The 27,431-nt window shown below is 41.6% G+C and overlaps 1 long non-coding RNA gene across 8 annotated transcripts in view; it reads right to left on the reverse strand.

Moving 5' to 3' along the window:
* Positions 1-27,431, reverse strand: part of LOC125112663 (uncharacterized) — a 413,145-nt gene that overhangs the window by 149,021 nt on the left and 236,693 nt on the right. For all 8 annotated transcript variants that reach the window (XR_007131218.1, XR_007131217.1, XR_007131212.1 and 5 more), the window contains one exon: positions 8,388-8,480. This is a non-coding gene — a long non-coding RNA (uncharacterized LOC125112663). The remainder of the gene's footprint in view (positions 1-8,387; positions 8,481-27,431) is intronic.

Here is a 27,431-nt window from a genome sequence, read left to right on the forward strand (position 1 = left end):
AAATCAACTATACTTTAATAAAAATTAATAAGAAAGTAAAATACAACTTCAAAGTGTTATTTATGCTCTTACATGACTTGATATTAAATTTACTTTTCACATGATGTTATAAATCTGAAAAGTATCTTTTATGATATATAATTGTCTATTTAAAAATATTGTAACATACAGAGCCATTCATCATTATTAGTGCTCATGATATGCTACTAAGGGATGATGTTTTACTTATCCTTGTGCTTAGTTTCCCTTAAAGGTTTCAGGTAACTATAAAACAAAGAAAAAGATGAAAAAGCGAAACATAATAAACACAGATTCATTCACTATCAGTCCCTCACAGTGTGAGGTTTAATATACACATGCGTGTGTAGGTGTAAGAGTTTATAATTTATGTAACAACCATTTACTGAGTTCCTACTTTGTGCCAGGCACTTTGTCAACTGCACACATTTGTGCTTTCAATATAAGCTTTAAAACAGCGCAAGGAGATAGGCAAATGTTAATCCTGTTTTGCAAAAGGGAAGAGAATTAAGCAATCAGCTGAAGTAGCCAAGCTTGAATCTGCACATATCTTTTAAGGCTTATTTACATCCAAACTCTTAATCACTGCTGTGCAGTCCCTCGCCGCTGCCGCCATTGAGGGAGTGGGCATGCAGTCCTTAGCTGGTGCCCACAGCAGTCTTCATGCAGTTTTCATTTTACAATACCAAGGGACCGTATTGAGTGAGCTATTCACAGTAGAAAGAGAAAAAACTATGATCTTCACTGCTGGTTCCAGGAAACTGCCAGCCCAAAAGCTGTCATTAATTTTCTCTATCTCGTCAAAGTCACTCCTGCTGTCACGTAAATCAGCTTCCTTTTCCCGGCCTCTTCTGGGGAAGAAGCGAGCATAATTGCTATCTACTCTCTATTCCACATGATTTCACTTGAACTCTGGAGTCATTCTTCAGTATCAGTTGTGGAATTCTCAGTTATTTTTTGAAAAAGAAGAGATCCTGAGCTATAGAGTGGTACAGCTCTTCAAAATATAATACACAGTATCTTATACAGTGTATTATAATATATAATATGTATATTTTTATATCTATAATGAGGTGTGTCCTCTGCTTAGTCATCTATTTCATACATCAAAACTGAAAAACAGTAACTCTTTTGTCGAGTAAGTGGATTACCTATTTCCCCACCTTCAGAGAGAGAATATTTTTGAACACCATAAAATGCTTTTTTGATTCAAGGCCATTGCCATAATATGCTATGATGTCATCAGAAATAGGACGATTTCTCAGGCTCTGACAGCCCTAGATTTTTATACGTTTAACATTTTAGTGTTGCCCTTTCGCCATGTTTCTCTGTTCGGATGCCCCCGTGGCCATGAACGTTCTGTCTTGCTGTCACTGAGTAGCTAGTAAAGAGAGGAATGGTCCCAAGCCCCAAAGCCCTATTACCTATTGTATGCATCATCGGATTACGAGAGAAGAAAGGAATGAACCCTCAGGAAGTACTCCAGAGGTGCTATATACTATGATCGATGCATAACCTGTTATTCCATTAGTCCTAGTCAACCTACCAAGGAAGCAGGGTCATTAGCTCTAATTTTCAGGAGAGCAAACAGAAGGGAGTGACTCAATCATTTGCATATGCTCACTTCTGACCTGCTTGCATCGGGTCCCAAGCAGATGCTCAGGCGGGACTCCTCTGGGTAAAGAACCTGAGCACCACTTCCTTTGCTCAAGACCATTCTTTTGCATTCGTCATGCTTCTCCCGCTATGACCCAGCTTGTTGATGCTGCTGGATGTGCAAGTATCTCTCCCATAACGTGGTCCACACAGTCCAGAAAAACACCCTTTTGTTTTACAGAACTGCTCCCTTTTTGAGACAATGGGAGTGGCCAGTCAAAACCTATGCACCTTTGCAACAAATTATTTACAGAAATAATGATAATACGAGTAAAAATAGAAGGACAGTTTAACAATAAATGGATATTGAATAAACGCCATGGGGAATACTGAACTTTTCTTAGAAATAAGACAGAAGGGAGCGTGATGGCGGGAATGCTAAGGACAAGACTGTGAAGAAGGCTGCTGGGTTATAGAGACAAGGGGAAAAAGGCACATAAATCAGGGAAACCCATACAGTAAACCCTTCTTAGAACTGAGCCAGGAGGAAATAAATGGGGGCGACTGGGCACTGGGGAGCCTGTTCAATTTCTCCCGGCTTGGCTGCCTTCAGCTGGTGCGGTGTGCTTTGCATTCTGCTGCTATGACTATGTGCCATGAACTATTAACACACTGGGAGAAAATTCTGTACGGACAGCAAGACTTCCACAGTATCCTGATATCATTCCTTTACTTTCTAAAAGTCTATTTCTTGACTTTCTAAAATGCATCAGAAACCTTTACTGTACTGGAGCAGACTGCCCCCAATTCATAATGGTGTTTTTTGTTGTCTTTTCTTACTATCAAATATCAGATAGTATGACCATGTGGCCACCAAGAATATAAAAAGGCAATGCATTGATAGGGTAAATTGGCAAGTCCTGCGATGTGACAAAATATATAGAGATATTTCAAATAATAATATTGATATTGTTTTGCCCTACGTGGTTAGATTTTTGAAAGGGGTTCCCTGGCTGCTAAAAACAAAAATCCTGCATGCTCCTTGTGCTGATGCCTTGGGCTCTCAGGCGTGGCTCATGATTGGTGCATGGCGCAGGCTCTCAGGAGGGGATTTCATTCAAGTCTTGCCATTAGCAAAGAAACTCCATGCTATGTTTCATCATTAACAAGGCCTTTCCTGAAGATTCATCGTGTTGACAGCCCTTCTTGCCGCTGGCCCAGGCTCTAAGCATCCTGGCACCATATCTGAGTGGCCATCAGATGCACTGGATAGAGTAGTATTCATTTCTCTCCTACAGCGGGGATGGTAAGAGCATGGCTAGGATTTTTTATGACCATGATTTGAGGCAAGTTATTTTATATCTCTAAAACTTACTCAACTGCCATGTGGGGAATAATAATTCCGTCTGATCGCTGTAATTGTTTCAAAGTTAATTGGTAAAAATGAATACGAAGTACTTAGTGGAAAAGATCCACAACTGCGATTTAGGAAAATGCGATGGAGATGGTTACCATGACTACTGCTAAAGCCGCTGATTATCACGTGGACTTTGACATGCCAGCCGTCAGATAATGCGCCCGCTAGCTGAGCTAATGCCCGTAAACCCCGTGACATCCTCTTTAGCTAGAGCAGAATTGTTCAGCTTGTTTACGATGCCAAACAAATATCTGAGATAACAAATGTATGATCTCGGCCAATTTACTGACTATCGATGAAGTGCTAGGCATTTTTGTTAAATGCAGCATAGAGAATAATAAAACCTATTTCTTTATTTTTATTTTTATTTTTATTCTTTTGCTATTTTAGGGCCACACACACTGCACACGGAGGTTCCCAGCTAGGGGTCAAATCGGAGCTATCGCGGCCAGCCTACATCACAGCCACAGCAACGCCAGATCCGAGCTGCGTCTGCGACCTATACCACCGACCCTTAACCCACTGAGCAAGACCAGGAATCAAACCCGTATCCTCATGGATCCTAGTTGGGTTTGTTAAGCGCTGAGCCACAAAGGGAACTCCTATAAAACCTAATTCTTATTGTGGACAAGTGAGGGATGGAAGATACTCTGTAGAAATTCATGCTGCAGAAGGAAACATGGAAGGGAGCATGGACGGGAGAAGCCGACAAATCTGGGTGCAACAACCTGCTCCCTCGTCGAGCCCCGAGGAAGCTGACTCATCTCTGGGGCTCCGATTCTCTCAGCTCGGGGAGCATGGACCTCTCTTTGGAGACATCAAAGTAAAGGCATGTAAAAGATAAGCACTTTTGCAAGGCCCGACAGGTAGTGTCATTCAATGAATGTAACCATTCCATAAAGATAGAGCCGATAATCTTGATGGGAACAGATTGAGGCAGAATCTTTACACAGTTTGAGCTAAGTCTTTAGGTAAAAGGCCATGTTAGCATCATCTGCCCTGTATTTAGTAGTATTTTGTTTGGTTTATATTTTTCTTATTTCAATATTAGTTTTAAATAATTCAAGATGGTTAATTTTTTTTCTTTCTTTTTATGGATGCACCTGCAGCATATGGAAGTTCCCAGGCCCGGGGTCAGATTGGAGCTATAGCTGCCGGCCTGCACCACAGCCACAGCAATGCCAGATCCGAGCTGCATCTGTGACCTACACTGCAGCTCATGGCAACGCGGGATCCTTAACCCACTGAGCAAGGCCAGGGATGGAACCTACCTCCTCACAGAGACAAAGTCAGGTCCTTAGCCTGATGAGCCACAGGGGGGACGCTCCTAAATAATTCAAGATTAAGTAAAAGGTCAAAAGGAAGTTTGTTAAAATCCCAAAAGTTCAGATCAAAAATTCAAGGATGACTTAAAAAAGAAAGAAAGAAAGAAATCTGAGATGTATACCGAGTCGATTTAGACACATGTAGCCTGGAAGTGCATTTAGGAGGCCGTGGCTCCTCCTGGGGGGAGCTTCTTCCTCAGCTCACCGGGAAGCACACGATTGCCTGGCTCCCTCTGGCTGTGTGGCGAGCAGCCAGGTCAGGGCACAGCTCTGCTCTCCGGGGCAAAGAGACAGCAGGGCAGGAGCTACAGGAGTGCTCTGATTGATTTCTCTGTTTTCTTTCTTTTTTTTTTTCCTTAAAGGGAGGGGGGAAAAAAGTGTTCTAAGAGAGACACAAGGCTCAACAAGTTGAATTTGGGATTTATTCCCGGTATTACTTGGATTTTCAAGAATTTTTGGAAATCTTGCCTTTCGGCCACAGCCTTTCGGTAACATGGGTTATTTGCCAAATTCATTTCAAGCTCTTGAATTTACAGTTAAAAGAGAAATAAAAAAGTCTTTCATTTGTTCCTAAGCTGTTTATTTTGCTTGTAAAACCAATCATAAGGTCTCCCCAATAAAAAAAGAAATGCATGAAAGTTCTAACTCCAGGGGACTGAACTGTTGAAGGCTGAAATTCCCCTAGGCAAAGCCAGAAGTCATTTTAATGAGACAGTTTTCTCTTTGAATTCGGGAGGGCATGGAACAACACCCTCACTGAGAAAATTCCCTTTATCCTGCTTTAGAATTCCCCCCTCTAAGAAAGATGGGGTTGGAATGGCTGGCCTTTTCAGGCGTGAGCAGTGGAAAACTGGTAGCAATCGTCTATTACTTTCTAGCATTGGGAAACGGCTTGGAGCCTAGCTTGGTGTGATGCTCTGTGGTGTGGTCTGGCCAGCGTGGTGGCGTGGTACCCATTGGGACTGTGGGTGTGCTCTGGGCCCGCCCCCCCTACCCCTGCCCGGTTCCACGATCGCCACCTCTCCACACGGCTCACACACACACCCTACACGGCAGACTGTGCTGATAGCCAGGCTGGCCATCTGCTGAGTTTGGAACCACAGATACTAAAAATGTTACGAAATGGGTTTTCTCCCCCACCCCCACCCCCCGCCCCAAACGCCCGGAGCAAGGCTGATCTGTATCCTGAGAAGCAAAATCCTAACGGAAATGAGGAAAAACACCAAAGCCAAACCTAAAAACTGCACCATCCGATTCGTTTCAGATCTCCTAAGACCAGCCCTGGCCATGTGGGATCCTGTTTTGCAGAAAATTTGGACGCAAATCAAGGGTTTTGTTTCTTTGGGTTTAAAAACTTTTCATCACTTTTTCCTTCTAGCATGAAAATACAACACTAACTACTTTACCAGGAGGAGCAAAAGTGTTTGAAAAATAATTTCGCCCCTGCCAGCGTCTGCTATTGAGATCAGTGTCCATTCCAATTTGTTCCTGACTCTCCAAAGATACATTTTTTTCTCATTGGGAATTTTCTCCTTATGGGAATACGAAGGCAGAGAATCTGTGACACAAACAAACAAGCAAATAAGTGACCTTGGCATGCAGAAGCTCTGCTCCTGAGTGCTGCCCTCCCTCTGGACTTGCCAGTATCCTCTGCTCCAAGAGGCAGTGCACCAGTGGGAGAGCCCGTGGAAAGTCTGGAAGCTCGAGGTTGGCTCTATGCTCCCCCCACACCTAGCCCATCCTTCTGGCTTTATCATGACATAACACACAGTAAGTACCTTCTTTTCATCTTCAACACACACCTGAAGTCTTCTTCCCTTAATCCTCTTGTGGGGCGGGGTCTCTGATCCCTCTGTTCCAAGCTCCCTCTCTTTACCTCTTTTTCCTACTCCCCCTTCACTCATCTCACCTCCCCTTTTACTGAAAAGTGAGGTATCAACTCGCAAAAAACCAAAAACAAGAAAACAAAAAAGTTTCTTTAAAAACAGGCATAATGGGCAGGCCTCATCCATCGTTAAAGACCTTAAGCACAGAAGCGGAGGGTTTCCAGAGTGGGAGGCTTACGTCCCATGACTGCGGCATCACTCATCACTGGAGTTTCCAGCCTGCGGGTCTGCCGAATGGATGCTGGACTCAAGACTGAGACAGCAGCTATTACCTGAACTTCCAGCCTGTCAGACAGCCCACGTATACCAGACCTCACAGTCATGGGAGCCAATTCCTTAAAATCTCTCTATTTCTATAACCATCTCTCTCTCTCTTATTGGCTCTGCTTCCCTGGAGAACTCAGGCATACACACACACACACACACACACACACACACACGCATGCCGTTTCCTTATTTCTCGAAGTACGGCAGGGTCAGCAAACTCTGGCCCATCTGCCAAGTCACCTGTATTTGTAAATACAGTTTGACTGGAACACAGCCATGCGCATTCATTTATGTATTGTTCGTGGCTGCTTTTGTCCTATAATTGAGCAGAATTAAGTGGTTTCAACAGGTAATAGTGACCCACAAAGCTGTAATATTTACTCTCTGGACCTTTACAGAAAACATTTACTGACGCCCAGATGTTCCCATTGTGGCTCAGCAGGAATGAACCTGACTAGTATCCATGAGGATGCGGGTTTGATCCCTGGCCTCGCTCAGTGGGTTAAGGATCCAGCATTGCTGTGAGCTGTGGTGTAGGTCGAAGATGTGGCTCAGATGCCCTGTTGCTGTGGCTCTGGTGTAGGCCAGCAGCTGCAGCTCTGATTTGACCCCTAGCCTGGGAACTTCCATAGGTCACAGGTGCGGCCCTAAAAACACAAAAAACAACAACGAAAAGACTTTACTGACACCCAGATGAAAGTAAAAGCTGCAGGACATCAGGAGGTATGCCATCTTTTTGTGGGGAAAATTTTGTAGGCCTTGAGTGTTGCTAAGATACTGCTAGAGCGACTAAGAAAGTTATGGGGTTTTGCTCCTGGAGAGAACAAGAATGAAAATGTTGATTTCTTTTCAATACCAATCAGGATGTTTACCTGTTTGTGCACAAGTTGGCTAAACAAAATATCCTATCGAATGGATGGTCCTGGTATTTTTCTTGTCATGGATCTCCCTCAGGAACCTAAAACAACATTCCATGCTACTAGAAACGTGCTTGCTACCCGACCTTGCGTTGTTTTCCTTCTAGGAAATAATCCTAAGGCAACAAGCCTAAAATAAATCTTTGTATTTCCAATTAATAGGGCAGGCTGAGCTGATGGAAGGATCCTCTCTTCTGAGTAAACTCACACAAAAATGTTGGATAAAAGATGGCAAAATTACATATCTCTTTCAGTTTGAAAGCCAGAAAGAAAAATCACCCAAATGTAGAGACAAAAACCTTCAAAGCAGAGCACTGAGTAGGAGTTAAACTGAACGAGTCTCAGGGATGGCAAACCCCGTGTTGAGTTTTAAAGCCCACGTGCAGGAAAACACAGCATTGGGTCTGTGAAATGTAGGCTCTTTGAAGGACTAGCACTGGGGCTCCAGAAGGCCAAGAGGCTGAAGAAGCCGGAACACCTCCACAGAAAGACTCTGGGGAGTATCTGCGATGCCATCACCTGCCTGCTTTGGGTTGGAAAAGAATTACCCCAGCGACATCAGAATTTTAACCTCAGAGTGTGCACATGTCTCAAATTCTTCCAACCAAGTAGGGATGGAAATGGCCCGACCTGAGAAGTTAATATAAACATTCTTTTGTAACAGAGGAAATCTGGAGGTTCCTGGTTGGACCAAATAAGAATCTTCTCAGAGCCTTTTTCAGTGATTATTTCGTAAGGACAGAGGGATCAACGTGAAAGCACTGGCATTTCAACTGCAAAGCCTCTTCTCTGCCTAAGATTATCTTTATCCTCCAAAGTCCAGTTCCAGTGTCATTCCAAGACTTTCTGTCGGATGACAACTACCTCCCCACCCCCCAAACTCCTTGGCCACACAAGCCTTTGCCCCACGGCCCTTGGTTCATCCCTTCAGACTAGAATTTTCGTCTTGTGCCCTGTGTACCTTTGTCCTCTTTCATCTGTCTTCTAGAGGTGAGCAGCTCGAGGGGAGGGATCACGTCTTATATGCACTCGTGTCCTCTGTACTTTAAAATATCTGTTGAAAGTAATAGAAATAATAATTTCCATTAACCTTTGGGAGGATAGGCAGAGAAGCAAACAACCTTGACAGTGATGATTTTATCAATGATAAAATTTAATGAAGAACATTTAAGGTGCTAGGGCACCGAGTCAAAGATGTTGGATAATGAGCGACGGCTGCAAACTCTGTGTGATTGACGATAGGAAAGATGATAGAGGTGAGAAGCTCTGTGAGAGTTCAGAAAATCAGTTTAGCCTACGGTGGGGAAGTGCGAGAAGGTAAGGCCAGAAAGTTTGGAAGATTGAGGGGGGCCGGATTATGGGTAACTCAGCAATTTGGACCCTTTACCCTGTAGCTAGTTAATGGGAAACCACGCAGGTTTTCCATGGGGGAGCGTGAACGCCATCGAAGATCTTGTTCAGGATTATGAATCTGGCATCAACGTGTAGGGTGAACTGGATGGGGAAGCAACCCAAGGCAGAAAAACAGCCTGAGGGACTGTTGCAAAGCCTATAAGGATGCGTGATAAGAGCTTAGAGTAGGCAGTGGGGATGGGGGGGGGGAGGAAGAATTTTAGCAAAGACTTCAAACATACTTTAACAAAAAGAGAGAGAGAAATAAAATGTTAAAATTATCACTGGGAATCATGATAAAATACATGGATTCTTCACAGGGCAGATCATTGTCAGAGATCAAACGTGTTGAGAAATTTATGATATGATATAATGAACACGCTGCATCCTTTAATAAGTGACTAAATAATAAATGTTCACACAGACTAAAGGCAAAACCATCCGTGTAACATAATTTACCTGATACTTCTTGGGCAGCTTTTATACAAGAATGATTTCGGTAGGATAGGGTTCTGAAAATGGGGAAAGTATGGAGGTCACATATGGTTCTGTTTCATGAATCCTAGGTTATAGGAAGTTCACATATTGCAAAGGAAAGATTTAGAAGCTCTGAACAGAGCAACTAAGTTGATTTGTGACGCTACTGTCATTGGTGTTGGATTAGCAACTGCCCGTGTTAGGGAGAACTATCATATCATTATGAAAGAATGCACAACCCTGAGTCTATATAAGAAATATGACATTCACTCTATAGAAGAACCTCAGCTGAGCCAAACTGATGTGGTTGACGCTCATATTTAACTTAGCCAGTTCCTTTCTTCTTTCAGTTCGTTGCAAAGCTTTATCTGCATCAAATACAGTGGGGTTTTTTTTCTCTTTATCACTTGGGCAATCCAAGAATACCATTCTTAGCCTTGAGTAAGTTCCCAATCATCTGTGGAAGCCAGGGTTCAAAAGCTTTGGGACATCGTCACAAAATTTTATTTTTCTTCCCCTAATATAGTATAGTAGTTTTAAACCTTTCTGGTCTAATCACTGTCATCATAAACTAAGAGATCATAATCAGTCTAATTCAGCAGCTCATCTACTGGGGGAAGTTCTTGGCAGGACACACCCTTTAGCTAAAGAGTCAGAGCCAGGACGATTCTGCCAATCGTTTTCTCCTCTTGGGGTGGGTCGGGAAGGGGGCTCAGATTTGGGGGTCAGACTAGCCAGAGTCCCAGTCTAGTCTTGACCGTCTCTGAGTCAGATATGGTATGAGTTTGCGAGAGCTGCCATAATCAAGCACGTGGCCAGAGGCATTTACTTTCTCATAGTCCCAGTGCTTAAAGTCCAAGAACAGGCGGTGGGAGCCGGCTCCGCCCCGTGGCTTATACATAACCATCGTCCTGTGTCTTCATGTGGTTTTCCCTCTGTAACTATCCATGTCCAGATTTCCTCTTATGAGGACCCCAGTTATATTAAGGTAAGGCTACCCATCTGCCTTCATTTTGACTTAATCATCATTTTAGGGGTTCCCATTGCAGCTAAGTGGAAGCGAACGTGACTCGTCTCTGTGAGGACACAGGATCGATCCCTGGCCTTGCTCTGTGGGTTAAAGATCCGGCACTGCTGTGAGCTGTGGTGTAGGTTTCAGACACGGCTTGACTCTGTTGCTGTGAGCTGTGGTATAGGCTGGCAGCTGCAGCTCTGATCTGACCCCTAGCCTGGGAACTTGCATGTGTCGCAGGTGCGGCCCTAAAAAGCAAAGCAAAACAAACAAGCAAACTTAATCATCATGTGAAAGGCCCTGTCTCCAAATGCAGTCACATGGCAGAGGTATTAGGAGTTAAAATTTCAACACATGAATTTAGAGAGGACACAATTCGGCTCATTACATGCACCATTCAGGCAAATTACCTAGCTATTCTGTATCCTATTTGGAATAAACTTTGGATGCAGTCAAGGCTAGAGAACTGCAGGTATGGACTGTGAGGTAAAGACCAGACCCGACAGCCTCAAAATAAAGATCACTGCTGCAGGCACAAGCATATTCATAGCAACGAATAAGCTATGCTTTTCACCTTTAAAGCTAAGTTGTTTTATTAATGCCAGGCCTATTGACATGCTGATATTCAAGGCACACAATTTTTTAAAAATCTGTGTTTCTCAGAGGAACTATCAAATCTAGCATTTTACAAACACTGGGATGTTTATCTAGGCTGGAATATAGAGACATGAGATTTATTTAAGATTCACATACTTAGGAGTTACTCCATACCGAGATGGCGCTGTGTCCCATCCGTCCTTGTATAATATTTACTGATTATTTCATTCCTTCGTTCCCTTCAATATCTACATCAAAATAATCACTGATCCATCAGCATCTACTTCCTAACCATCTTGAGAATATATTCTTTCCACGTTCATTGCCCTGATATAGTTCAAGTCCCCAGCAATGTTTTGGTAGCTGGACTATGGGGTCTGGACGGATACAGTAGCTGTTTTTTTTGTTTTGGTTTTGGTTTCCACTGTACAGCATGGGGACAAAGTTACACATACATGTATACAGAATTTTTCCTCCCATTGTCGTGTTGCGATGTAAGTATCTAGACATAGTTCTCAATGAGTAGCCTTTTCAATGATTTTTTTCCTCCCTTCTGTCCTGCCCTGTCAAAGATATAAACAGCACTGCCAGGCTAATCTTTAAAAGTGCAAATAAGACTATATCTCCAACATTATTGGCAATCCATCAATTGTTTGGTATTACATAGAGCAACTTTTCAGAAACTTTTTTAATACTGGGACAAAAATTGAGGATAAAATTCAGTATGTGAAGCAGTAACTAATGCTACCAGAGGCTGGTCAAGAGCTAACACCCCACCTGATGGCTCCCTGCCATTCGGTCCTTTTGTCTCGAGTGGATACCTGATTGGTCTGTGCTGGCACTGGCCTAGAGAATCAAGTTCAAGATCCTTACAAAGACCTTCAACAACAGGGACTGAGATTCCTCCAGCCAGGCTGGGCCTGCCCTCCAGAGGTCTGGGGGTCTCTGGGAATTCCCTTTGTCCTCTCTTGGAATTCCCTTCTCTCCCTGTTCCTAGAAGCGTTCCATGAGCAGATAACTGCCTTCGGGTCTTGCCACAGCATTTGGATGGTACCTTTCATTCCACAGATCACATCCGACTCTAACGTGCTTACCTGTCTGTCTCCTTCTTTGCCTGAGGTCTCCGAGGCATTTACTTGAGCCTCATACCTCAAGTGCATTCAGTAATGCTGATGCAATAACCACGCGAGAAGAAAAAGTCAGAAAGTAAGGAGGTGAGAGAGCCTTTCCGTACCCAAATCTTTTTAATTTTCACCCTGTTCATGAGGAAAACAGAATAAAGGAATGCGAGGAGGAAAGCATGGAAGAGGCCTCGCAATAGAGTAAGGAAGAGGGGTGGGAAAGGCACCCCCTGGGCCTGCAGCCCCAAAAGGGTGGTGCACACACCCCCTGTCCATGCAAGCGTGATCGTCCTCATGCTGTGTCCCGCCAGCTTGTGCTCTGTGAGAAGGTGCCCAGCTCTGGATCTCTTCCTTTTCCCTTCCTGTTTTCGTCTCAATTCTGAATCTTGCCTAATCAAGCTCAGTCGCCGAGACTCCTACCTGCTGTGTCAGCTAACCCATCCCTCCGGAGAAGCCCTGGCAGAAAGGCTGAGGGACTGGCTGGGAAGGGAGAGAGAGAGAGAGGAAAGAGAAGTAGATTACCTGAAGGGAAAGGGGGTGAGAAGCCAAGGAAGAAGGAAAAAGCAAACACAGAGGAAACATGAGAAGGAAGGGAAGAAGGAAACAGGGAGAGAGAGAGGAGAAGACAGGGCAAGGAAGAGAAGGAGCAGAGGGAACGGAGCCACCATGGGGGGATCTGCCATTCTGCTTGGCCTGCGAACTATAATATTGCATGGTCTCTTGTTTCTGTTCGGCTTATTCAATTAAATCCCATTCAGCATAAAAGCTGAAAAGCTCTTCCTTAAATGTTCCATAAGAATGGCTTTGATTCTGCACTTTTTGGAGAAATTGCAACACTGTGACTCAAGTGGACCAAAATTGTTCCAAACAAGAATTATTATTACAGAGCTTTTGGCTGTGAAAACGACACAGTGAGTTTAGTCCAAAGAAGGATTTACTGGGAAAACCACACCCTTCCAATGCCTCTGAACTGAAGGGACACAGAAACCAGGATGACAGGATGGGCCGTACAACTTTTCATGGGAGGTGGTGGCCCAAAAGCTTAACAACTAAGAACAGTCTGGAACAGTGGAACAGTCGATCACGATCACGGTGTTTCTCATATGCAAAAAAAAAAAAAAAAAAGAAAGAAAGAAAGAAAGAAAGAAAGAAAACAAAAGAAAGATTGTAAGGACATTTTACCAATTATTTAGCCCTGGGTCAGAATATTTCGATAATCATAGGATCAGTAAAGTTCACATTTTCTGTTAAAAATTTTAAAAGGATGTCAAGAGAAATTTTTCTTTTTATTTATTTATTTATTTATTTTTCCCCCACTGTGCAGCATGGGGATCAAGTTACTCTTACATGTATACACTTTTTTCCCCACCCTTTGTTCTGTTGCAATATGAGTATCTAGACATAGTTCTCAATGCTACTCAGCAGGATCTCCTTGTAAATCTATTCTAAGTTGTATCTGATAACCCCAAGCTCCCGATCCCTCCCGCTCCCTACCTCTCCCATAGGGAAGCCACAAGTCTATTCTCCAAGTCCATGATTTTCTTTTCTGTGGAGATGTTCATTTGTGCTGGATATTAGATTCCAGTTATAAGTGATATCATATGGTATCTGTCTTTGCCTTTCTGACTCATTTCACTCGGTATGAGAGTCTCTAGTTCCATCCATGTTGCTGCAAATGGCATTATGTCATTCCTTTTTATGGCTGAGTAGTATTCCATTGTGTATATACACATCTTCCTAATCCAATCATCTGTTGATGGACATTTGGGTTGTTTCCATGTCCTGACTATTGTGAATAGTGCTGCAATGAACATGCGGGTGCATGTGTCTCTTTTAAGCAGAGTTTTGTCCAGATATATGCCCAAGAGTGGGATTGCAGGATCATATGGAAGTTCTATGTATAGATTTCTAAGGTATCTCCAAACTGTCCTCCATAGTGGCTATACCAGTTTACATTCCCACCAACAGTGCAGGAGGGTTCCCTTTTCTCCACAGCCCCTCCAGCACTTGTTATTTGTGGATTTATGAATGATGGCCATTCTGACTGGTGTGAGGTGGTATCTCGTAGTTTTGATTTGCATTTCTCTTATAATCAGCGATGTTGAGCATTTTTTCATGTGTTTGTTGGCCATCTGTATATCTTCCTTGGAGAACAGTCTATTCAGGTCTTTTGCTCATTTTTTCATTGGTTGATTGGCTTTTTTGTTGTTGAGTTGTATAAGTTGCTTATATATTCTAGAGATTAAGCCCTTGTCGGTTGCATCATTTGAAACTATTTTCTCCCATTCTGTAAGTTGTCTTTTTGTTTTCTTTTGGGTTTCCTTTGCTGTGCAAAAGTTTTTCAGTTTGATTAGGTCCCATTGGTTTATTTTGCTCTTATTTCTATTGCTTTGGGAGACTGACCTGAGAAAATATTCATGAGGTTGATGTCAGAGAGGGTTTTGCCTATGTTTTCTTCTAGGAGTTTGATGGTGTCCTGTCGTATATTTAAGTCTTTCAGCCATTTTGAGTTTATTTTTGTGCATGGTGTGAGGGTGTGTTCTAGTCTCATTGCTTTGTATGCAGCTGTCCAGGTTTCCCAGCAATGCTTGCTGAATAGACTTTCTTTTTCCCATTTTATGTTCTTGCCTCCCTTGTCAAAGATTAATTGACCATAGGTGTCAGGGTTTATTTCCTGGTTCTCTATTCTGTTCCATTGGTTTGTCTGTCTGTTTTGATACCAGTACCACACTGTTTTGATGACTGTGGCTTTGTAATATTTTTTGAAGTCTGGGGGAGTTATGCCTCCTGCTTGGTTTTTGTTTCTCAGGATTGCTTTGGCAATTCTGGGCCTTTTGTTGTTCCATATAAATGTTTGGATTGTTTGTTCTAGTTCTGTGAAAAATGTCATAGGTAATTTGATGGAGATTGCATTGAATCTGTAGATTGCCTTGGGTAGTATGGCCATTTTTACAATATTGATTTTTCCCATCCATGAACATGGAATATCTTTCCATTTCTTTACATCTTCTTGAATTTCTTTGATTAAAGTTTTATAGTTCTCAGCATGTAAGTCCTTTACCTCCTTGGTCAGGTGTATTCCGAGGTATTTGATTTTTTGAGGTACAATTTTAAAAGGTATTGTATTTTTGTATTCCTTTTCTAATATTTCATTGCTGGTATACAGAAATGCGATTGACTTCTGAATGTTAATCTTATATACTGCTACTTTGCTGAATTTATTAATCAGTTCAAGTAGTTTTTGGGTTGAGTCCTTAGGGTTTTCTACATATAATATCATGTCATCTGCATACAGTGACAGTTTTATCTCTTCTCTTCCTATATGGATGCTTTTATTTGTTTGTTGAGAAATTTTTCTTAATGATTCAGATTTACCTTCCCCAATATATCTCCTCCTTAATAAAGTTATTATCCCCACTGCTACATTTCACACAGAACTGACTGAGGAGGAGGTCTTATAAGGAGAAGGATCGAACTCTAAAACACCCCAAAAAATCAACATTTTTTTCCTATTCCAAAGATGGTATTTTCAGACTCACAGACACAGGAAACAAACTTATGGTTACCAAAGATGAAAGAGGGGAGAAAGATAAATTAGGAGTCTGGGATTAACAGATACAAACTACTATATATAAACTAGACAAACAACAAGGACCTATGATATCACACAGGGAACTATAGCCAATATCCTCTAATAAACCATAGTGGAAAATAATATGAGTAAGAATATATACATTTACATTAATAATTGAATCACTTTGCTATACATACCAGAAATGAATGCAACATTGCAAATCAATTATACTTCAATAAAAAAGTCAAAGATAGTGTTTTGGTCATAGTTTCAGCAAATGCTTATTAAACACAAACCATGTAATAAACCGTATCCTGGGAAGTAGAGAAACAATCTTTTCTGAGGCAATTAGAATAACGTGTTGTCATTATTACTTCTATTCCTATAAAAGAATCTATGTTTTAAGAATCTGAAGTTTTTGTAATCAAGATCAATTTCACATTTAAGACTGGGCAAACACCTTTGAATGCTTCTTAGAAAAACATTTTCCCTTTAGCCTCCTACCTAAGTCAAACCCATGACTGCCCAGTTGAAATGGATTTCTCTTCTTCATTGCTAAGGAATGTTCTAGTGGATTTTGATAACCATTTGAGCCCACAGGTTTGCTGCAACAGGTATAAGATGCTTCCTGTCACGCACAAATAATTCCTCTGTCCATTTTTTAATTGGATTGTTTGGGGTTTTGTCGTGTTGTTATTGGGTTGTGTGAATTCTTTATATATGTTGGATATTAGCTTCACATCAGATATATGATTTGCAAATATTTCTCCCACTCTGTAAGTTGCCTCTTCATTTCATTGATGATTTCCTTTGCTGTGTAGAAGTTTTTAGAATTTGATGTAGTCCCATTTATTTATTTTTGCCTTCGTCGCCTGTGGTTTTGGTTTTACAACCAAAATATTACTGCCAAGGTCATTCTGAAGGATATGTTTCCCTGCCTTTATTAGTGGGAGTTTTACAATTTCAGGTCTTCATTTACATCATGAATCCATTTTAAGTTAATTTTCGTGAGTGGTAGTAAGACAGGGGTCCACATTCCTTTTTCTGCATGCAGTTATTCAGTTTTCCCAGTACCGTCTATTAAAGAGACTATTATTTCCCTTTTGAGAATAATTGCCTCCCATGCCAAATATTAGTTGACCATTTTTGTGGGAGATGCTTGATTGCATCTGTAGGATGAATTCCTAGAAGCAGAATTGCTGGTTTAAAAGGGTTTTGCCCCAGGAGGCAGAGAATTGGCGTATTGAATTTATTTTTTGGTTTTAATGAAGCCTGAGAATATCAACACTGTTCAGAAAAACAATCATCAATAGGTTTCTTTTTCCTTTAAAGTTAAAATCGGCCATTAAAGGCACTTGGCTCTAAGGTGGGCTAATACTAGACAATTGGGCTCAGCTCTGTACATGAGAGCCTTCTGATTTTCAACACAGGAAAAATTTTATGAAAAATCTCAAAGACTTCCAGGAATGCGAATGTCAGAAGACCAGTTTACTCTCTTTGGAAAATGTACTTTAAACATGATAAAACTGATAGAAATGCGTTTCTTTCACTCATTTTATGTACATTTCTTGCTTTGGATGAGCTTTTTTTTTTAAAAAAAAAATAACAAATTATTTATTATTGATCTCTTCAGCTTTCCTTCTCTCCTTGAGGTATTTTTTGCATTGCTTTAAAATGCTCCAAATTATGAGGAAATGTATATGTAAATACTCCACAGAGAAGAAATATTCAAACATGGGAGCCCTACTATGTACTGATAAATACAACTGATCAACAACTAATAATGTGATTTCCACTTTGGTTGACTGAAAATAGTTAAAAGCATGTTGACCATCAGAGTTAAAATTGGTACAAAAACTAATCCTTGTATAAATACAGCAAGTCCTTGATAAAATTCACTTGGGAGATTTTTTTAAAAATTAATTTATTATTAGGAATAATTTCGAGAACAATTAGCCTAAGAGTTGTGTCCATAAATATAGAGGAAAAAAACTGATACAGAACCACTCCATCCAAAGTTGTTGTCATTTGCTTGTATCGGTCCTTCTCATCCCCGTTTGCACATTAAAATCATCAAGAGCTTTATTAAAGATACAAATGTTCACCTGGACCAAATAAATCAGAATCTGGCTGAGGGAGGGGTGTGGCCAACATCCATATTTTTAAAAACTTTGCTGGTGATTCTAATATGCAATCAGGCTTTAGAGCTGCTGGTTACAGAAAGATAAAGACCAGGGAGGTAGACTGGAAGGCTTCCTGATGGCAATCAGGACACCAAAGTGGGTGTCAGACAGATCACCTCTCACTGCAGGCAGATTAATGAAGGAACGACCCCCCAGAATCCGTGACATTTTTCTGGAAGCTTCAACACATTCAAGAATATAAAGATGGGGCAGAGAGAAGATTTAAGGAGACGTTATAGCAGAGAGAACCAGCTGCTATACCAGTCTTTATCTTCCCTCTGCAAAGGAGACATGGCAGGTGCGGCCTTTTGCCTTAAGCACAGAGAAAGGGCTTCAGTGGGTGTACTCAGGGTTGTGGCACATGCTGTGTTGTGCTGTGTTGTGCTGGGAGACACAAGACTGCTGTCTGATTTATGTACAAGAAAGATGAATTCAGCGTAGAATCGAGTCTGTGTTCTACCAGCCAGCTATTCCATTGGTGGAATCAACAGTATGACAGTGTGGCAATCAGGCTTCCTCTCAGAGTCTGTCTGGGCAAGGAAGCCATAAATGCTCCCCTGTTGGAGAAAGGCAGGGACACGGGAGACAGATCCTGTGTGGTTCCTAATCAACATGGTTGGCAAGGAGACAGGCATCAGCCTGAACAGGGTATCCTCAGACAGAAAGTGAGAGTGGCTGGTGATCACCCACAGTGGAGATATCACTTCCTGGGTCAGCAGAAGGGCAGAATTCTCAGAGTCCACAGAATTCACCCATGAGAGAAGGTTAGCCAAAATTATCCTCCAGGACAATATTTTAGTGTGCATTTTTTTTTTTTTATTCCACATCCCTGGCATATAGAAGTTCCTAGGCCATGGATCAAACCCATACCATAGCAATGACCCAAGCCACTGTAGTGACAGTGCCAGATCCTTTACCGACTGTGCCACAGGAGAACTTCAGGATGCCTTTTTTTTTTTTTCTTTTTACTGTCATACCAGCAGCATATGGAAGTTCTCAGGCTAGAGGTCGAATTGGAGCTACAGCTGCCGGCCTATACCACAGCCACAGCAACACGGGATCCAAGCCTTGTCTACGACCTACACTACAGTTCAAACAGCAACGCCAGATCCTTAACCCACTGAGCAAGGCCAGGAATCAAACCTGCATCCTCATGGATACTAGTCGGGTTCTTAACAGAACCCTGACTTAACAGCCCCTGAGCCCCCATGGGAACTCGAGCGACATTTTAACCAGCTGCCCGATAGAGCACTTGAAGCCCTCTAGCTCAAGAAGAGATCAGCCTATTCTTTGTTCTCGTTTCCCTTCTGCTGCAGCAGAACTGAAGAGCCTAGAAGAGTGAGCACAACAGTGGGAAGTGAGCAGGGAGAGGAGGAGGGTGAACCCATCCCCGGCCCCCTCCCATTGCAGGCTGACCTCTTGACATCTGCCCAAGCAGATAGTGCAACTTGGACATAGGCAGTGGGTTACCCAGCACACTCTCCCTGCGATTTCCGAGTTTGTGACGACACAAAGGGAGTAAAGACTGAGTTTCCGTCAACTAACATTCGAATGAATGACTTTAGTCTTGACGTGACTCAGTCCTCCTTCTACCTATCAGACTTCTCGGGCCCTTGATCCCAAAGCTCTTCTTGCTTCTTGACATGGGGCTTTCCTACAAGGGTTTCTTCATCTGTATCTTGCTTACCTGCATTTGCCATAGAGCAGCTAATTTCCTTTCAACTCTTTCTATTTCCTTTGCTTTTTTTTGGCCATGCTCATGGAATGCAGAAGTTCCTGGGGCCAGGGATCAAACCCAGACCACAGCAGTGACAGCACTGGATCCTTAACCCACGGAGCCACCAAGGAAGTCCTCAATTCTTTCTTAAGATCACTCATTCCTCAGCTGCTTCCCACTCTGATGAGCAGTAATATTTCCCAACGACCCCCTGGACAGCCAAGTCGTCACCCTGCGTGCTGCCAGCCCTCACCTGCAGCAAGGCATGTCTCATCATGGAATAAAACGGAGCAGTTAATTAGCTGTTTTACTTTCCAACTTTGTTTGTTAGCATTTTGGAGGTGTACGCAAACAACAAAGAGCAACCAGCATATAGAGCTCATTAGTGAAGCCTAACAGTCCCCCCTAGAATGAAACTAGAGTAAACTGTGAGCTCATCCAAATTATAAAGTTGCAAATTTAGTTTTATTTGCATTTGATGAATTGCATGTTAGCAATGCATTGGAAATCATGGAACCCAATAAGAGTGGTGTGATTTTGGTTAAAGTTACACACAAATTTAGGCATTTTCACCTACGTGAATTTACTTTGCTTTTTAAATGGTACAAAAAGGATGTTCCAAAATGATAAAAACACTCTGATCAATTCCTAGCTAAGGATTTAAATTCTGACAAAGTAGGAAACTCAGAAAATTATTGCAAAGATGACTGTTATATCCCCGAATAATGCAATTCTTTAGTTCTGGAAATGACTTTCTTTTTTTCTTGCTATGAGCTTCCCAGTCTCTCACAAATTACTCTGGATAGGCTTTCTGAGCCAGTCTAGTATGAAACCTCTAGGGAAGGCTCGACTGCAATATTTAAAGCACCAGTTTGAATTCATTATTGCATGTTTCCTTCCTAAAATGTAGAATGCTGAAAACAGAGGCAGAGGGTGTCACAGGCCACTATGTTAATGAGAAAATTACATTTAGTTAATTCACACAATCATAATTAAAGGTACACACGATTTAAAGTAATGAAGTATAGATTATTGCTATTAATCGCCTTTCCAAGAGTAAGATGATTCTTGTATTCCTGCCAGTTTTGTTCACTCCTTTTTTTCAACAATTATTTCTTTTTTTTTGTTTGTTTGTGTTTTTTTTTTTAGGGTCACCCGAGGCATATGAGAGTTCCCAGGCTAAGGGTCAAATCAGAGCTGCAGCTGCCGGCCTTCACCACAACCACAGCAACTTGGGATCTGAGCCACGTCTGCATCTGCAACCTACACCACAGCTCACAGCAACACCGGATCCTTTACCCACTGAGCAAGGCCAGGAATCAAACTTGCATCCTCATGGATGCTAGTCATGTTTGTTTCCATTGAGCCACGACAGGAACTCCCCCAATAATTATTTATTGCTTGTCTGGAATGTGTTAGGCACTGTGTTTGGTGCTAGTGATATACAGCAGATACGATAACAATACTGCCCTGCTCCACGATCTTGATGTATTCAGAGGAAAGGCTTATAAAAGTTAATTTTCCGTAGATGGTAAGTGTTATAACCACTGTGCACCAACTCCAGGGATGAAACTGAAAGAGGCACAATTAAATGATCAGGAGGATTTGAGAGGGGACTGTTTCAGGGAAGGGAAGGTCCCTGAATTAGTTTCCTAAGAAGGAGTAAGTATTTTAAAGGAACTACGGTAATGGTGAGGGAGGTATCACACTCAACAGGGTGAACAGGGTCTGAAACACTTGGGCGCGGAGCTGCTTGGCGCCTGCAGGAAACGGTCAGTCATTCGCTATGACAAGAGTGGGTATGAGCAACCGAGTCCTAGGCAGTATATTGATAAATGAAGACAGGTCCCAGGTCACAAAATACAATCACTCTCCACATTTGGGGGCTCTGCATCTGCAGATTCCATCAACCAAAGTTCAAAAACATTTTTTTCTTAATTCTATAAATTTCCAAAACCCAAAACATGAACTAGCCGTGCACTGGTGACTATTTACATAGCATTTGTGTGATGAGTAATCTAGAAATCATTTAAAGTATATGGGAGGATGTGTACAGGTTCTATGCCGGTACTGGGACTTGAGCATCCAGATTTTGTATCCATGAGGGGGCCTGGAACGAATGGATACAGGGCATGGAGGGATAATTGGGTCTTTTATGTGTGCTACAGAACGTCACTACAGAGTGCAGCTCACCCTGTAGGGAGTGGGAAGCCATCACAACACATTTAGAAGGAAAATAACATTATCGGATTTTTAGATAGCTCCTTCTGGTAGCCATTTGGAGGATGAGTAAAAATTCAAATTTGAAGCTTTCAAAATTGTGATCATTTAACCTATAGATCCAGAGGATCTGTTAAACTCCTACAACCATATGCAAAAGATATATGCCCGCATACTCTTCCTGGGGAGAAAGTCCATAACATGCGTTTGGCTTTCGTCGCTAAAAGAGGATGATATTGAAGACTGGGCTGTAGGGTGACCAACACAGCCCCATCTGCCTGGGACTTTCCTGGTTTTCTTCATCCTGGGAAAACTCTACATTCCAAGCACACTGTGACAGAGAGTCTGCCTCCAGAGGAGTAAAGCCTACGGCGATTGTACCAGAAAAAGGAAATGAAAACTTCAGCAGGAGGAGAAGGCATGACCTTGAAGGGTAAGAGCTACAGAACTGAGTGGCTAATGGGGTTTAAACTATGGGAGAAAGGATGCATGGAGGATAAAACCTATGTTTCTAGCTCTAGTTACCATATTTATGCGGTTGCCATAAAGAAAAGTGTGTGTGTGTGTGTGTGTGTGTGTGTGCGCGCATGTGTGTAAGGATGATTCAATTTTGAACATGTTGATTTTAAGTACTTATGAAATTACGATGGAAATGACAATGGGTAGCTGGATATTTAGATCTAAAGTTGTACGGGGGAGGGGGAAGGGAGTGGGATGGAAGGGACTAGTAGATACAAACTATTACATTGAGAATGCGGAAGCAATAAAGTTTTACATACAGCACAGAGAACTATATCCAGTCTCTTGGGAACCAACATGTTGGAAGACAGTATGAGAAAAATAATGTATATACATATGTGTGTGTATGTGTGTGCGTGTGTATATATGTACATATATATGTATTTATGACTAGTCACTACGCTGTACAGCAGAAATTGACACAAGACTGTAAATCGACTATAATTTAATACAAATTTTTAAAAGTCATAGGGAGTATAACTAGGACGGAAATGCATGAGCCATTATATTATAAATATTAATTGAAATTTGGATAAGATTATTCAAGGATATGTATAGTGAGAAGCAGTGGTCAAGGAAAGCTGAGAGGTTCCCACATTCAAGAACATCCATGGGAAGAAGATCCAGCAAAGGGTGTGAAAAAAGTCCGCTCAGAACTATAAGCAGATTGCCAAGAGAAACTGCACTCTCAGAGTCTAAGAGAAGAAAGACTGTGATTTTTATTTCCATATTTTAAAGTTTTAAATATTTTCCTGGAAGTATTGGTCAACGTAAATAGAAAAGAGAAAGAAATCTGAATATAAAAATTGAAAAGGAAATATTACCTGAAGCTGATATGATTATATACTTAGAAAAGCATTTGAAAATATGATTGAAGACAGTAAGAGAATTTAATAAGCTGGATAGGTACACAATGGATACAGAAACCAATAGTTTCTGTTTATATCAACAAGAAAGAACTAGAAGACTTAAAAGAAAAGACAATCATTGGAGTTCCCATAGTGGCTCAGCAGAAACAAATCTGACTAGTATCCATGAGGACGTGGGTTCGATCCTTGGCCTTGCTCAGTGGGTTAAGGATCTGGCCTTGCTGTGAGCTGTGGTTTAGGTCATAGATGAGCTCAGATCTGGTGTTGCTGTGGCTGTGGTGTAGGCCAGTGTCTACAGCTCCAATTTGGCCCCCTAGCCTGGGAACCTCCATATGCCATGGCTGCAGCCCTAAAAGAAAGAAAGGAAGGAAGGAAGGAAGGAAGGAAGAAAAAGTAACCTACAACAGCAATAATAAGAGCCAATATTGATTGAATGCTATTATTGATGACGACTGAATATTATGTGCTAGGCACTATTCTAAGCGCTTTATATAGGCCAACTTCATTTCATCCTCATAGTAACTGTGTTTTTACAGATGAGAGAGTGGACGCAAAGAGAGAGCTTAAGTGACTCACTTGTGTTGATACAGTTCACAAGGGGCAAACCGACATTTGGAGTGTAGGAGTCTTAATTCACAGGCTGTGGTTTTAATTGTTATACTGTGTAATTCGTCTCTTTAAGAAAGAAAAGTAGTAAGGTAATGCTCAGAAATATGCTCAACGAGAAAGGCCCAAAGTCTATATGAGGAAAATGTTAAAATGCTGCCTACGGAGAAAGGAAGTCTTAGACAAATAGAGAAGTGCATTATGTTCTCGGATGGGAAACCCTAACATAAAATTGTAAGTTCTCCCTAAATGAATAGATAAATATAACTTGATTCCAATAAAAATAACAAAATACTTTTCCTGTGAAACTAATTTTAAAATTCATATAAAAATTTAGAAGGAAAAATTTTAGAAATGAAGAGTATATTTGAAGAGATAGCCCAATGGATATATACATATACATTTTTTTTTTTTTTTAGGGCCATACCTGCAGCATATAGAGGGAGGTTCCTGGGCTAGGGGCCAAATCAGAGCTGCAGCTGCCGGCTTACACCACAGCCACAGTTAAGGCCAGATCTGAGCAGCATCTGCAACATACACCACAGCTCATGGCAACGCCGGATCCCCAACCCACTGAGCAAGGTCAGGGATTGAACCCACATCCTCATGGATACCAGTCAGATTTGTTTCCACTCTGCCACAATGGAACTCCCAGATATTTTAAAATTATTAAAATTTTCAGCAATTAAACAAGAGCGTGCTGGCACATGAGGAGACAGAGAAATGGAATTCCAGAAATAAATTTAAATGCATAGGGATTCAGTATAGAGTAAAGATGGAGTATAGAATATGTATCATGTATCAGTGGGAAAAAAGGATAGATGATCTAATAAATGGTACTTGAACAAGGGGAAGCCATCTGGAAAATAATGAAGTCATGCCTTATCACGTAAAACAAGAGAAATTGGAATCTGTTTCATGCATGTGCAACAGAGAACTATAAGGGGATTATAAATCCAAACATAAAAATAAAACAAGAATTCTTTTACAAGATAATACCAGGGATAGTTTTCATGATATGTGGCCAGAAAATGATATCCTAAACAAGATACAAAACCTACAGACCATAAAGAAAAATTGAATACATTTATGATATTAAAAATATGAAAAATGTGCTTAGCAAAGGATATAAAGAAAATGAAATGGGAAACCACAGAAAGTCGCGTACTCCATACACATGACCAACAAAGGAATCGTATCTGGAATATACAAAGACGTAAAACAAAACTATAAGCAAAAGATGTACAACAAAGAGCAAACCTATGAAACACAGAGAAGGACCAGAGACACAGCCTTCACAAGAAATTAAACGCCAATTAGAGTGGCTAAACAATAACCAAAGAAAAATCTGAGAATGTCAGCTGGTAAGAATGTGGAGCCACCCATTCTGCTGGGGCAACGTTAGCTGATCAGTCCACTGGGAAACAGTTACCATTTTCCAGTAGATTAAAAAATGTATATACTCATGCCTTAGCAATTTTACTCCCAGTTCTGTACCCTATAGACATGTGTGCTTAAGAGTTCCCATTGTGGCTCAGCAGGACTAAGCCAACAGAGTGTCCACGAGGAGGGGGGGTATGATCCCCGGGTTAAGAATCCAGCGTTGCCACAAGCTGGGGCATAGGTCGCAGAGGCGGCTTGCGTCCGGCATTGCTGTGGCTGTGGCTGCAGCTCTGACTTGACCCCTAGCCTGGGAACTTCCATATGCTGCAGGTGCAGCCATAAAAAGAAAGAAAAATAGAAGAAGAAATATGTGCTTAGAATTATAAGACACTGCACGGAAAAAAAAAAATCATGAATACTTTACCCCAAGAGATAAATCTTTAAACATCATTTTTTACTGAGCAAAGGAAATCAGTTCCCTAATACATGCAGCACATGATTCAACTTATAAAAAGAACAAGATTAAACTATATAATTTATGGGTGAATACATATGCAGTAATACTACAAAGACAAGCAAAAAGCGGTTATTGCAAAAGCCAGGGGCATTGAGTCCCCTAGATGGCTTGTGACTAGGACAGGTGAGTGTGAAGTGGGTCTGAATTGTTTCTGGGGAGCCGTCAGTATCTCAGTTCTTTACCTGGATTCTTTACACAGTAATTCACTTTATAATGCTTCCTCAGATTAGACATTTATATTTTGTTCACGTTTCTCTATTTATATTGCTTTTCATAATTAAAAAAAATTAAAAATAATTATTTTAAAGAGGTTGAAAGCTGAGTCGTAGTGACTTAGCACTAGCAACAAAAGGCACTTCTCCATGTCGGTGGAGATTTGTTTATGAAAATTCATCAAGCTGTACACTTTAGGATTTGAGTACTTTCCATAGGTGCACTTGAATAGAGTGTTTTTAAAAAGTAAACTGAAAAGAAAAGAAGCTAAAAGGGGAAACAGGGTAGACTGTTCTTGTAAGTTGAGAAGAACTTACGATGAGAAGCTTAAGTTGTCTTGAGGTGGACACAAAATTTATGAGTTTATATTTTATAATGACTTTTGAGGGTATTTATAAGTGATGGAGAAAGGAGAAGCCGAGATGATGGAGTGAAAACAAAGGAGAGGAGATACCCAATGGCTGTCCTCAGTTTTAAAGAGATTGGGAAGGATGCAGGTGTACAGATGGAAAGATGGGGCCTAAGCAAAGGCAGGGGTCCATTTTTCTTTGGAACCCAGGCTGAGGAAATCAGAAAGGGAAATCCTGCCATGGACAGGAGGAAACACAACCTTGTAGGTGTCTAAGCCATGGATTTAAGGATTTAAGCTCTAGAGTACAAAAGAACCTCTCATCACTTGTCAAGGAAGGAGACGTGCGACGTTTCCACTCCGAGAAGCGCACGAAGGATTATAAATGTTACAGAGAAAAAATGGGGAAAGAGAACGGCCAGAGGACTAGTGAAGGACTGCTGGGCTGTGCTGATGGTTTAGGAGCATGGGGAGTCGATACATGTGGTGGCATATGTATCTCCAGCGTGAAGCAGTTATGTTTAGCAGTTTAGGGATAGGGAATGAAGTAGAGAATGATTTGACTGAATCAAGAGTAAGAATCCTCAGCGGAATTTGGCTAAGGTTTACGGAGGAACAGGTTGAAAGAACTGTTGAGGAGCTCCTGTCGTGGCTCCGTGGAAAGGAATCTGGCTAGCGTCCATGAGGACACAGGTTTGATCCCTGGCCTCGCTTAGTGGGTTAAGGATCCGGCGTTGCCGTGAGCTGTGGTGTAGGTTGCAAACACAGCTCAGATCCCGAATTGCTATGGCTGTGGGGTAGGCCGGCAGCTACAGCTCTGATTCGAGCACTACCCTGGGAGCTTCCATATGCCTCAGGGTGCAGCCCTAAACATACAAAAAACAAAACAAACAAACAAAAAAACAACAAATGACTGTTGAGTGCTGAGTCCCATTGAAGGTCTGGTTGGATAGTGTGTATGGGCGGGGCCTGGGATTTAAAGGGAAGGAAGCAATCTCAAAATAGGGTTATGCAGTGAGACAATTGGAAGGGTTGAAGGAGTATAGATCAGTGAAGGTGGAAGAAAGGCAAGTGGTGAAAAGGCAAATTAGAGAATTACACGGATACTTCACCCCAAACCAGCTAATTTTCCTAAAAGTCTGATCAAGGTCTGATCAAATTTTTAACTTTACCACAGAATCTTCTCTCTTCTCTAATACAAAACAGAATTCAATAGAAGACATGTTTTGCAATTTCAAGTAGTACCATTTACGTCA

Source organism: Phacochoerus africanus, chromosome 12 (assembly GCF_016906955.1).
Source record: "Phacochoerus africanus isolate WHEZ1 chromosome 12, ROS_Pafr_v1, whole genome shotgun sequence".
In the NCBI taxonomy this organism is placed as follows: Eukaryota; Metazoa; Chordata; class Mammalia; order Artiodactyla; family Suidae; genus Phacochoerus; species Phacochoerus africanus.